Consider the following 13,572-nt stretch of genomic DNA (forward strand, 5'->3'; position numbering starts at 1 on the left):
ACAGCATTTATGGACCCATATTGATTTTTGAGCATTGATCCCAAATCAGCCAATTCTTGCTCTTTCCTCCCTTCTTCTCCTCTTTCTCTCATTCCAGCAATCCAATCATCCTCGATGGTGATGCTGCCATTTCTCCTTTATCCGGCGCTTTACACACAAAAAAATACAAAACTACAATTAAAAGTGAGCTGTGGAGAGGGGGATTCCGTGGTCACTGAAGAAGTTTGTGTTCAGCAGAGGTCATTTTCACTTTCATTTTCATATTTTGAGGGAGCTGCAGCAGAGAGAGACGTGAGGTTTCTGGGGAAGCCGCGGCTCCGGAGCCGTCCCGGCGCTGCCGTTCCTGGTGGCTGATCCTTCCCTTCTTGTCTCAGCAGCTGGGCTGGCCTTGACAAGCTCCCATTCCCCAGGACCTGCAGGGGCTGTGCTTAATTCATCTCCTCCTTTTTGCTGAGGTAATTACTCTGATTTGTGATGAAGGATTTTTGGAATTTCCCCCCCCCCCCCCCCCCCCCCCCCCCCCGAAGAGGCACTGTTTGATAATGGGGTCTCCAGCATGGGAAGGACAAGGGACAAAGGACAGGGTTAGATGGGATTTTGGGAAGAAATTCCTCCTTGTGAGGGTGGGCAGGCCCTGGCACAGGTGCCCAGAGCAGCTGTGGCTGCCCCTGGATCCCTGGCAGTGCCCAAGGCCAGGCTGGACACTGGGGCTGGAGAAGCCTGGGTCAATGGGAGGTGTCCCTGCCATGAGTCATTTTTTAGAATCCTTCCAAACCAATCCCATTCTGGGATTCTCTGGAGTTCTGAGCTCCCCATTCTTTTCTCACTCATAAACCTCTATTGCTTCCTCTTCTGGCTCTCTAAGATTGGTTTGTTTCCTTTAAAAAAGAGAAGAGGGAAGGGGAATGAGCAGCTCTTGCCACGAGGCAGCAAAATCTGTCCTGGCAATGCAGGGTGGCACAAGAAACCTTTTCCAGCTGCAGGGAGCAGGAGTATTCAGCAGAGCTGTGGATTTGGATCACCCAAGGAGACTTGCAGTTATTTCCACAGTCAGTTACCAGCCAGGGATTTGTGTTTTTACGGCAATATTTAGGGATTCAGCAGCTTTCTCTGCCCCTCCAGGCAGAGCAGATCACTCGAGTGTGTTGGAGAGGAGCACTCAGAGGGAAATGGGAGCAGAGGCAGTCACGAGGAGCAGGCACTTGGAGAAAGGCTTTGGAGAGAGCTCCCAGGAAAAACGATCCTTCCTGAGCAGCTGCTGGATGGCCCAGCCCTGCTGCCAGGCCTCAGCCCCTGCCCTGCTCAGGGCTGTGCTCAGCACTGTCACTCCTGTCCCTGTGCAGGGAAGGGATGCTCTGCTCCCAGGGGCAGCGCTTGGACTGCATCAGGAGTTTCCTCTGGATCTGCTTTTTCCTAACCTGAGCTGTTCGTGAGCTGAGCTTTGCCTTTAACCCCAGCACTTTCTAAAGCCCCACACTGAGGTCACTCCCTGTTGGTATTTGGGTGTTTCTGGCAGTTTATGTTCTAGCAAACAGCATGAACGTGCTGTAATACCTTGGAATAAAAAAAAAAATAAAAGTGCTTTATTTCCTACTGGAATTCCATGCTGCTTGTGGACTTATGAATTGGATTTCCCAGGGATAGTGCTAAGCTCAGAGCCACTTTCAAAGGGGCAGGCAGAAAGTCATTAGCAACACTTGGATAATAAATTCTTCCTGTTCTGCATCAGTGAGATTTGTGATCCCCTTTACATGTATTTTATTATGATCATTCCTTGGTTATCTTTTTGGCACTATTAAAGTAATCTGGAAAAGTATATTGCATATTATGACCACTACTTTTATTGTAGCAGGCTCCTAAGTAGGAACACAGGAACACTGAAGGGGAAATAGAAGAGGGAAAAGATCTCCTGGGTTGGCACATCCTGTCTCCTGCTGGCTCATCACATCACATAATTCCTGCCATAAATACAAGTAATCGAAAATTCTGGGTTTTGTTCACTTTGAAACGAAAATGTTTTCCTGGTGTGTCTAAAGAAGATTAAAGTAAGCCAATCATAAATGTCATTATTGGGAGTTATAAAAGATGATAAGATTTTAGCCCTGTGGTTGCTTTCTTTTGGGGTTTGGGGAGGAAGAGTTGGTTTTGTGCTGTTTGGGTTTATTTCTTTGTGGAGGGAGCTGCAATAACTTGGATCATTTTCTTTGCACAGCCTCACCCACAGCCAGGCTGACTCCTGGGGAGCTTGCAGTTCCAAGACCAGCTCTGTCCCATGGAAAATGGAGTTTCTTAGGGAAAAATTCTTCCCTGTGGCTGCCCCTGGATCCCTGGAAGTGTCCAAGGTGAGGCTGGACAGGGCTTGGAGCCAGCTGGGATAGGGGAGGGTGTCCCTGCCCCTGGCAGGGAGTTGGAATAGGATGGAGAGTTGGAATAGGATGGGCTTTAAGGTCTCCTCCAACCCAAACCATTTTGGGATTCTATTATTCTGTTTCTTTCCTGTTTGCTGAGATTAATTTTTTAATCCAGAAGCACAAGTGATGTTTATTACCAAGCAGGCATTTTTTGCCATGACATATTAGAGATGTTAATAACATTAATTATAATTTTACTTTGGTGTGCCCCATCACCACGTTTTCATTCAAAGACACAACTTTTTTTTCATTCTCTGAACAGAATTCAGGTGCTGCCTGCTAAGCAGCATCCCATCATGAAGCTGAAATATTCTGTGCCATTCTGCAGAAGCCTGAATGGCAGCAGGAAGGCTGAATTCATTCTATCCCCACACAATGCACAACACATCCTTTAGCTTTTCACAAACCTGATAAATCCTTCACAAACCAGCTCAAAATAGAAGCAGCAATAGAATTCTCTGAAGTTGTCAGCAAGATTTCTTGAATGAATTTTAACACATCTCTCCTCCAGGAAAAGGTTTCTACAGCAAAGGTTTCTGCAGCAAATTCCAGCTTTCCACTGCCTATTCAAAACAGCTTGTAAATATATATATTTATATATGAACACACTTATATATTGACATGTCATTGTTGAGTAATTCACTTTTTGTCTTTTTTATTAGAGTAGCTTGCACTTAAGAAGCCAAGTCCGGATGATCCCAGTGCAAATGCAGAAATTCAGGAGGTGAAGAGTTACTGAAAATATCAGTTGAATTAATATTTTTCACGTAACATTAACTCCAGCTGTCGGTTAGCATTTGAAAAATAAGTTTCTGAACAGCCAAATGCTCAGACACACAGATAAGCACATGAATAATTCTGGTGGTTGCAATAAGGAAACTAATTAAGGATGCCCAAATCCAGGATGTAACAAGCTGGAGCAGCAGTGATCATTACTAAATTAGTGTTGCTCGATGGGGTTACAAATAACTGAGTGGTCGCCCTCCACAAAACATGAAGAGAGACACAAAATTCAAGAGGAGATTCGCCCAAAATGAGGGATATTTTTCTAGATTGCTCCTAGAAGCAAGATTGGGTAAATCTGAGCTCTTAGATGCACTTGAGGCATCGAGCAGCTGAAAAAATAATCCAAATAAACCAACACTGAAGTTGCAGCTCCACAGAAATTGGAGGGAAGTCAAATTTCTGTCTTCTCCATGATGTTGGGGTGCTCCATGCAGGAATTGCCTTTCTTGGCAGTGAAATGTTCACCAGACCCAGGGTTTCACTCCAGGCAGGTCCAGCACAGGAGTTCAGTTCACCTCAAGGCTCAGCTCTGCACAGGGAGTGTTCTCCCAGCTCTTGTGTGTGGCAAAATTGAGTCAAAAAGTCATGGGATGTGTATGGAGTGCTTAGGGACTTGGTACTCCCTGGTTTCAGGGTTTTGCAGGATCAAAGCAGCTGCTGATTGCTGAGAGCAAATTGATTGTTCTGGATTTGTCACTCCCCGTCTTGGAATGGAAGCACATTCAGCCTCCAAACCTAAAGGAGCTCAGGTAAAGCAAATTAATGGAGGATTTTTAATACATTTAAATGAAATGAAAGCTGAATTTCCTTCTTGCAAAGAAGAAGCAACCAACATTCTTTTCATAGCATTAGGAACAATATTTCAAGTTCCTTTCCCATCAGCAACACTTGAGCCAGCTCTGATGTGTAAAACCCACCTGGGACTGTTCTGCTCTCACAAAGTGGGTGCTGTGTTTTTCCTGCTGTAGCTGCAATTAAGGTGCTTTAATCCCTTGATAAGTAACCTCAGTATTGGGGCTGACAGAGGCCTTTAATGCTTTAAAAACTCAGAGGAGCCCTGGCTTTTGAGTGAAGGTCAGGAATGTGCAGTGGAGTTGGAGAAGTTCTCTCCAGATGAATGTAGGCCATAGCCTTGAAGGATAAGGAAAAGCAGCTTGAACAGAGAGATGCTCTGGAGAAATGAAATTTTGCTTGGGATTGTTTATGTTATCACAGCCCCAGATGCATTGCTGCTCACAACAGATCTATTCCAACCTGATGCTGAATTATTTTGGCTTTTCATGCTGTCAGAGGAGACAGAAAACTCCTACCATCAGAAATAATGCTTGTCTATCCCCACGTGTGAACATCTGAGTGTGTGTGTACTCCAAACTCTGAGTGAGGATGAAAGGACATTTTCTGAGTCTGCATTTCTAGCCATTATCTATTATTTAACTCATAAATTATGCAGCCTCTGGGTATTTTGAGGATGTTGCTGCTGCTGCTGGTGCCATGGCACAGGGGGGATGTTCATGGCACTGGCACATTGGCTTGGGAGGGACCTTAAATTCATCCCATCCCAGCCCTGCCATGGCAGGGACACCTCCCACTGTCCCAGGTGCTCCAGCCCCAGTGTCCAGCCTGGCCCTGGGCACTGCCAGGGCTCCAGGGCACCCACAGCTGCTCTGGGAATTCCATCCCAGCCCCTCACAGGGAAGGATTTTTTTCAATGTCCCCTCCAAACCTGTTCTTTGAATTTACAGCATTCTGGGCTGGTTTTCATTGCCCCTGTGCTCAGTTTCTCTCAGCTTCTTGTTTAAGTTCTTTTTAAATCTCGTCTTTCCAGGTTGCTTCTGGTGTCCAGACAATTGATGATAATTGTGTTTAAATAATAAATGCTATTTCTCAGTTCAAATGAAACATTTCACTTCTGTTTTTCCATGTTACTGTGCCTTTTCCTTGTAAATCTCATCTTACTCAACCTAATGATCTTGATCTTGATAATTTTGTCAACAAATGCAATAGTCAAACAACCTCTCTCCATGATGTGTTTGTGCTCTGAGGAGAGCTGTGCTTTGTGGGGTTTGCTGATTCCATTTGTTTCAGTGTCAGCACTGCAAGTTGTTCTGCTTCCTCCTTATTTTTAAAATAATTTTTAATATTTTTTAATATTTTTAATGATGTATCAGAATCCAGATCACAATGGTTGTGCTTAGTGGTGTTTTATTTGCTTTTTAACAAGAGTTTTCCTATTTCATTGACAACCTGATCTCTTTAACCTTCATTTGCCTAAAGCTTCTGTTCTCTTTTAAAACACACTGGGCTTGGTTCGATGTGTATTTGCAATCTCAACCTGCATACCCATATATTTATATAAATACATACACAGTGACCTACACATATGTTCACATATAAATGTTTTGTACAATTTCACAGCACAGCTCTGGAGCAGGCCAAGCACAGAGCAGCAGAGCTGAGCAAGGTCAGAAAATGGGACCCTTGGAGGCAGCTCTGCCCAGCTGCAGATGGGATTGGACCTTTGGATGAGGGGATGGGTTTGGAGAAGGTTTGGGAAGAGGTGAGGAGCTGCAGGGGAACAGCTGGGGCTCACCCTTGGATTCTGGGGTTTTCCCTCCCAAATGAGGCAGGATAATTCCCCAAATCCCAAGTTTTTCAGCTCTCTCTGTGTCTGATACACATCTTCTGGTACGTTATGCATACCTTGTGCTTCACACACCCTGTATTTTACACACCCCACATTTGAAACCCCCTGTATTTTACACCCCGTGTATTTTACACACCCTGTATTTTACACACCCTACATTTTAAACCCCCTGTATTTTACACCCCCTGTATTTTACACCCCGTGTATTTTACACACCCTGTATTTTACACCCCGTGTATTTTACACACCCTGTATTTTACACACCCCACATTTTAAACCCCCTGTATTTTACACCCTGTGTATTTTACACACCCTGTGTTTTTCACACCCTGTGTATTTTACACACCCTGTGTTTTTCACACCCTACATTTTACACACCCTGTATTTTACACCCCCTTTATTTTACACATCCTGTATTTTATACACCTTGTCCTTTACACACCCTACACTTCACACCCCCCACATTTTACACACGCTACATTTTACACGCCCTACGTTTTATACCCTTTGTATTTTACATCCCCTGTATTTTAAACCCTCTGTGTTTTACACACCCTGTACTTTACACACCCTACACTTCACACGCCCTATATTCTACACCTTCTGTATTTTACACCCTTTGTATTTTACACCCCCTGTATTTTACCCCCCCTGTATTTTGCACACCCTATATTTTACACCCTCTGTATTTTACACCCTTTGTATTTTACACACCCTACATTTTACACACCCTGGATTTTACACCTCCTACATTTTACACTCCCTACGTTTTACACCCTCTGTATTTTACACCCTCTGTATTTTACACTCTCTATACTTTACACACCCTGTACTTTACACACCCTACATTTTACACACCCTACATTTTACACCTCCTACATTTTACACCTCCTCCGTTTTACACCCTCTGGATTTTACACCCTTTGTATTTTACACCCTTTGTATTTTACACACCCTGGATTTTACACCTCCTACATTTTACACACCCTACATTTTACACCCTCTGTATTTTACACCCTCTGTATTTTACACCCTTTGTATTTTACACACCCTACATTTTACACACCCTGGATTTTACACCTCCTACATTTTACACTCCCTACTTTTTACACCCTCTGTATTTTACACACCCTGTACTTTACACACCCTCTGTATTTTACACCCTCTGTATTTTACACTCTCTATACTTTACACACCCTGTACTTTACACTCCCTACATTTTACACCTCCTACATTTTACACCTCCTACATTTTACACTCCCTACGTTTTACACCCTCTGTATTTTACACTCTCTATACTTCACACACCCTGTACTTTACACACCCTACATTTCACACCCCCTACATTTCACACCCCCTGTATTTCCCACATCCTCTCTGCTCAGGGAGGTCCCTGCCACTCACACCAGACAATTCTCTGTCCCTTCCAGCTCCTCTCCACAGGCTGGGACCCTGCAGCCCCTCCCTCCTTCACTGGCCACATCACTTTGCCTTTAGATCTGCATCAGGTGAGTAAAGAAACATCAGCTGGCAGAGAAATTATTATTTTCTGTCATTCCACCAGGTTTTATTGTTAGGAAAGTGGTCATTTAATTGCTTGTAGGGCTGTGATTCTGCCCAAGGGATTGTCCATAGAAAAACCTGAGGCAGTCATGGGATTTTTGCAGCCTAAGGACACTTGGTTGTCCAACTCCCATGCCCAAGAAAAAACAAATTTATCATTATATGGGTTGTAAAGGTTGATATATGCCAGTATTCCACTCTTCCCCTCTCTGAAGTGTCCAGGAAAAGATCCCATGGAACTCAAAGGATGTTTTGTCACTGCTCCCATGATTGGGCTCCCAATAAGTGGTGATTCATGGAGCCACTTAATTGGGAAATGTGAAAATTGGAAATGATCTCTCCTTTAACTTCCTCATCACTCCAGCCCTTCTCTGGGCCAACAAAGGGCTGGATGGGGGAAGATGTTGTTGTCATTGGGGTCTTTTTTTATTATTTGAAGGGCCCAATTTCTACAGGTCAGTGATAGGAAATCATCCTTTAAAGTGTAAATATTGATGGGTGAATAAAGTGACTCTGCAGATGGATGATGCTAAAAAAAAAAAAACATAAAAAAAAATCCAGATTATGGGTCAGATTCTGGTCTCACTCAGGACACTTTAAATCTGAAGTCATCTGGAGAAATCATTGACTCCAGGGTTTTATCCTCACAGAGCAGAACAGAGCAAACCAAAATTAACCATTACTCTGCCACAGTCCTGATGGAAGCAGAGAGAAAAGCTCAGATCTGCCTTGAGAAATCCCTGTAGCATCTCCCTGCCTCACCCAGAGAGCAGGGATGGGGGTAGGGAGTGCTTTAAGGCATTTTTGGGGGTTTAGTGTTGTGGGGATTATTTTAAGGTATTTTTGGAGGTTCAGTGTTGTAGGGATTATTTGAAGGTATTTTGGGGAGGTTTAGTGTTATAAGGATTATTTTAAGGTATTTTTGGAAGTTTAGAGACAGGGACAGAGGTGAGCTTTTTATTTTTTAGTTTTGAGACCCACTTAGATCTAAATATATAATTATAATAAATATATATTGTATCTAAATATAATTTTAGTGCTTTAAGTACATTGGAAAAATACATATCCCCAAATAGGTCTGGCTGTTTTATATTCAAATATCATTTTTACATGAGAACAATCCCCACATAAAAATAAGACCAATCTGTACTCACATTTATTATTTGCTTCTGTTATTTCTGTGAGACATTTGTGCTTCTGTGGTTTCTATTAGGCCTTGAGAATATATCAATATATTTTATTTGCACATTATTAATAAGTATTTATACAGATATCATCCAGATTTATAGAAATAATATCCTCAACAAAATCCTACACAGATTTTTAGAGCAAATGTTTATGGCTGCTGGAAACTCATGAAGGATGTAATTTGTAATATTTTGGTGACACAGCCTCAGCTGTCAGAGCACAAACAGTGCTGCTAAAAATCACCTCCTTTGGACAGTGAGACAGAGGCAGAGAGAAAAAATCAAGGAGAAAAAAGAAGGATACAGGAGTGAGATGAAAAAGGAAACACGACAAGTGACAGTCAAAATAAAATTTAGCCAAAAGAAAAAAATTTAGCCAAAAAAAAAAAAAAAAAAAAAAAAAAAAAAAAAAAAAAAAAAAGAAAGAGTAGGTCAAATAAGTTAATCCTGAGATTAATTTATAGCCCCAATACCCAGCTCCTCTCCAGGCAGAAAAAGAAGATAAATTTGCCAATGTGCTGAGAAAAAAGCTTGGATCAGTGACGGGGGTGATGCTGGTGCCAGAGGGATGGAGGCAGGGCTGGGAGGGGGAGCACCAGGAGGAGCTGGCAGGAGCAGGGATTGTCCTCCTGAGGAGTGGGGACAGCTGGGACAGCCTGGGGAATGCTGAGCCAGGACCCTCCAGCCCCAAAAGAGCAAAGAGAGGGAGCTTGGCAGGCACTGAAGGGGTTACTCAGCCAGCAGAATGGATGCAGATGGAGTTAAAGCAGGGATAAAATCCAAACCTGCACCTCCCAGGGCTCCTCCTTCCCTGGGCAGGCTTGGAACAACTTTCCTAAGGCAGAAAAAAGCAAATTATTTTAATGAATTATCTTTCACCAGTTTGTGGCCAGGGATAAAATCCAAACCTGCACCTCCCAAGGCTCCTCCTTCCCAGGTCAGGCTTGGAGCAGCTTTCCTAAGGGAGTAAAACAGGAATTACTTTATTCAATTATCTTTCACCAGTTTCTGGCCACAGAGAAAATCTAAACCTGCACTTCCCAAGGCTCCTCCTTCTTAGGTCAGGCTTGGAACAACTCCTGGGCTTGGTAAGGGAGAAAAGCACAAATTATTTGAATGAATTGTCTTTCACCAGTTTGGGACCAGAGATAAAATCCAAACCTGCCCCTCCCAAGGCTCCTCCTTCCCAGGGCAGGCTTGGAGCAGCTTTCCTAAGAGAGAAAAACAGGAATTACTTTAATCAATTATCTTTCACCAGTTTCTGGCCACAGAGATAATCTAAACCTGCACTTCCCAAGGCTTCTCCTTCCTAGGTCAGGCTTGTAACAGCTCCTGGGCTTGGTAAAGGCAGGAAAACTCAAATTACCTTTATGAATTGTCTTCCACCAGCGTGTGGAAACTCCTCAAAGACAAGCAGGCGATGCTTTCAGGATTATTTACTACAGGACACTTTTGTTTGATTCTTGGAGCTATAGATTGTGCCAGTCTTTCAAAGAGTTGTGAGCAAAAACTCCAAGCCCTTCTAGAATGCACCAGTTTTATCAGCACTCCAGTGTTTCCCTCCTGGTAAAACTACAATTTCTTATTAATATTGAGCAAAAACGTACACAAAACTCACAATTATATTAGGTTTTTGCAAGTCAAAGTTTACTTAGGCTTAAAAAATGTTTCCCATGTAACAGTTGCTTTGCAGAAATTCACTTCTCAGAAACAGAAATGCTGGTTCAAATGTAAATAGCTTTTTGTAGTAAGAGGAAAGAATAAATATTGATTGACTGTTTTAATAAATGTCTCCCTTTTACTACAGGGATGAAATTTTCCCACAGAATCTGGTCAAAGAGCACCCTGTATTTTACACCCTAACCCTGCACTTTTGGTATTCTTAGGAAATTTGATTTTGGTTACTAAAAAGGACCTTTTGCCCATTATTGTGCAGAAATTCTTCTGTTTTGTAGCTGCTGACGCAGAGTTGTCTGACAAATAGGAGAGACTCAAAATGTAACAGGGAACTGAACTCAGGAACAGGATTAACAGCACTGTAATTTTAATTTGATTGTGATTTCAGACCTACCATTGTTTAACAACAGTAAGTAATATTTGATTTGATCTTTCTGCTCAGAGGAGATTCCTTTTGGCCATGATTTTGGTGCAGAATCACCTGAATTTGAGCTGAACTCACTCCTCACACACTTAACACAACAAGCAAGGAGCTTGCAGGCTCCAGTTCATTTACAACATGACTAAATCTGCTTTCCAGGCACCTGTAAATCTCAGCAGTCTGACTTTGCCCCAGTTTTGAATATTTCTGTTTGAATTAAGCCAGCTGAGCCCCCACACAGGGCTTGGGCAGGCAGTGGCTGAGTTCTCAAGCGAGAGCTGAGCCCAAGCAGACTTTGCCTCCCTGAGGCCTGTCTGGAATGCCTGGATACTGATTATTATTTTTATTATTCCTGGGCTGTTTCGTTGGCCTTTTTCCACTGACACATTGCTGTGAGTGCAAATAGAAACATGTGAGATGTTTAACCTCCTCTCCAAGCAGAGCTGCACAGAGCTGCCTCCCATTGCACGCCCGGCGCTCCCAGCCCGTCCTTCACACCCAAACCATCTGTTTGTCATCTCTTGGCTCTGCCACAAACCAGCCATCTGCTGGGAGCCTTTCAACTTCTATTTACAACCCAGCCTCTTTTATCTATCTTACAACTCCTTGCATATGTCAAAATTTTAATTACACAGCCACACATTAGGATGTCGTGGGCTCAGGGGGCTTTTTTCTCTCTCCGTGATGGCTTTGGAAATGTGGTTTTATGGCTTGGTGATGGATGGTGTTCCTGAAGAGTGCAACTGGTTTGGAAGGGAGGGAATAGCTGATGCATGAAGTCAATAATTGTTCCAAGATACCTCCAAGTAATTGATGTCTGCATAATTCCATAAATGCCGTGGCTTTATTAAAATACAATAACAATATTAATTTATATGAAAATTTGCCCTGGCTAGCAGCTAATGCATTTAAATTTCAGATAATTTAATGCAGTCCTATCGCCTCTTAGGGTGGGGGGGGAAAAAAAGATGATTATCAGTAGAAATTCTCTACATGCCTCAGATCTCATAAAATAGAAGGTTTGAATGACGTTTATAAATGCTATAAATATGATTAAGATATCCCCTCCCAAGGCAGGAGGGTGAAATGGATCTCACTGAACAAAAACCAGCCAGCAACATTAAAAATTACCATTTCAATTATGAATACTGTACATAATACACAGATAAAAACAAAGCCTTGCCTCTCTCCTGCCAGCTGGAGGGACAGAGGATGAATTCCCAATTTTTATCCACAATTTGGATGCAAATTGCTGAGGAGTGCTCCCTGTTCTTTCAGGATGAGTTTGCTGAGTTGATACCATTTTAGGGCACAGATTATTTTGCATGGAGGAGGAGGATGGAAGGGAATTTTAATAACACAAGATGACAGAGGAAAAAAGAGCAGCAGGACTTTTGCACATGGTCCACGAGAAAATAAGGGAATTATTGAGGATTAGCAGAATCAGATCCTCTTTGCCTGGAGCTCCAGGGCTTTGCCTTTGTCTCTCTATTCTGCCTTTCCTGGTCAACTTCTCTGTAAAAAACAAGGATCTTCCACACTGAAATCCAAGAACACATGGAAAGCAGATTGGTGGGGAAGCGTTGTAATCTCTGGCTTTGAAAAAAAAACCAAACTAATCCATTTTGAGAGAGCCCAAAGAGGTTCAGCACCATCAGGAGGCTGGAGATGGGATTCTGGAGAGAGACAGAGGCAACAGCACAATTAAATCCCTGAGCAGAGTCCCTCTCTTCCCTCTCACTTCCATTTTCCCCTTGGCCCTTTGCTGCAAAGCCTTTCCTGGTGGTTTTTTTTTTTTTTGAGAGCAGGGGGAGCTTTGCTCAAGGCAGGGAGAGAAATGAACCATTTTGATGCTTTTTTGCCTTCATCCAGCTCAGCACAGAATGGGATGCTTTTTCTTCTGTGAAATTTTATGATCTTGGTTAGAATGAAGAGCTGTTCTAAGTCTCACATTACACAGAGTATTGGAGCAATTCTAAAAGATCTTTTGGAGGAGACAATCCCACCTTTTTTCTTTTTTTTTTTTTTTTTTAATTGATTAAGGTAAGCAGCTGAAGCCTGGAACAACTTGAAAGGAGCCCCTTTCATTTTAATTAAACCTCTTTCCAACAATGTAGGGTTTGAAATCAGTGCTGAGAAGTTTCCTGTGTGCAGCTGCTGCTGTCGTGGAGCATCCCTGCACTGACAGCTTCTTTACAGAAACCCAGGTACCCAAACTCCTGAGAATATTTTAAAAAACCCTTTATGAGATTAACCCTGGTGATCCCTCAATTTGCCAGCTGATCTTCTGCCACCAAACCAGGGCTGCACAAACTGAGAGCAGCTTTGAGTCATCTCCAGGCACTGAGATTGCTCCCCTCCACCTCTTCCAGCAGTGGGGATTATGCTCATAATGCAGATCAATGCTGGCTGCTCTAATGCTCTGTGTACACTTGCTTTCAAATCCTCAAATTTAATCATGCAGCCTGAACGAGCAGCTTCATTGTTTTGGAGGGATTTCAATGTTTTTGAAAAGACATTGGCTGTGGAAGCAGGCTGGAGGAGCAAGACATCACATTCTTCACATAGAAGTTGTTGTAAATTTTCAGCTGAGGGGTTTTAATGTGGCTGTGGTTGAAGTGATTGAGCTGGAACTGCTTTTCTGGTTTCTCACTTGTTGATGAAGAACAGGAGACGACAAATTTGATTTCATTCAAGGTGGAATTGTATGTTACAGATCCAAATGGAGAAAAGCCATTAGACAATAACTCTTCCTGTGGTCAGCATCAGTTACCCAGTGCTTTTTGTGCTGTTCCAGTCCCAGAAAACAGTTTAGAATCAATTGATCTATATTTTCTCACCAAAGATGACACGAAAATATGATCTGCTGTGATATATCTGTTC

General features: G+C 42.7%; 1 long non-coding RNA gene across 1 annotated transcript; it reads right to left on the minus strand.

Moving 5' to 3' along the window:
• Positions 1-6,037: 6,037 nt before the first annotated feature.
• On the minus strand, positions 6,038-12,936 carry LOC139595746 (uncharacterized). The gene is made up of 2 exons (XR_011681113.1): positions 6,522-12,936; positions 6,038-6,441 (listed from the first exon to the last, which is right to left on the minus strand). It is a non-coding gene; the product is annotated as an uncharacterized lncRNA (long non-coding RNA).
• Positions 12,937-13,572: the final 636 nt, after the last annotated feature.

The sequence above is a fragment of the Agelaius tricolor genome, unplaced genomic scaffold (genome assembly GCF_023055355.1).
Source record: "Agelaius tricolor isolate 1412-34295 unplaced genomic scaffold, bAgeTri1.0.p SCAF_14, whole genome shotgun sequence".
Lineage (NCBI taxonomy): Eukaryota > Metazoa > Chordata > Aves > Passeriformes > Icteridae > Agelaius > Agelaius tricolor.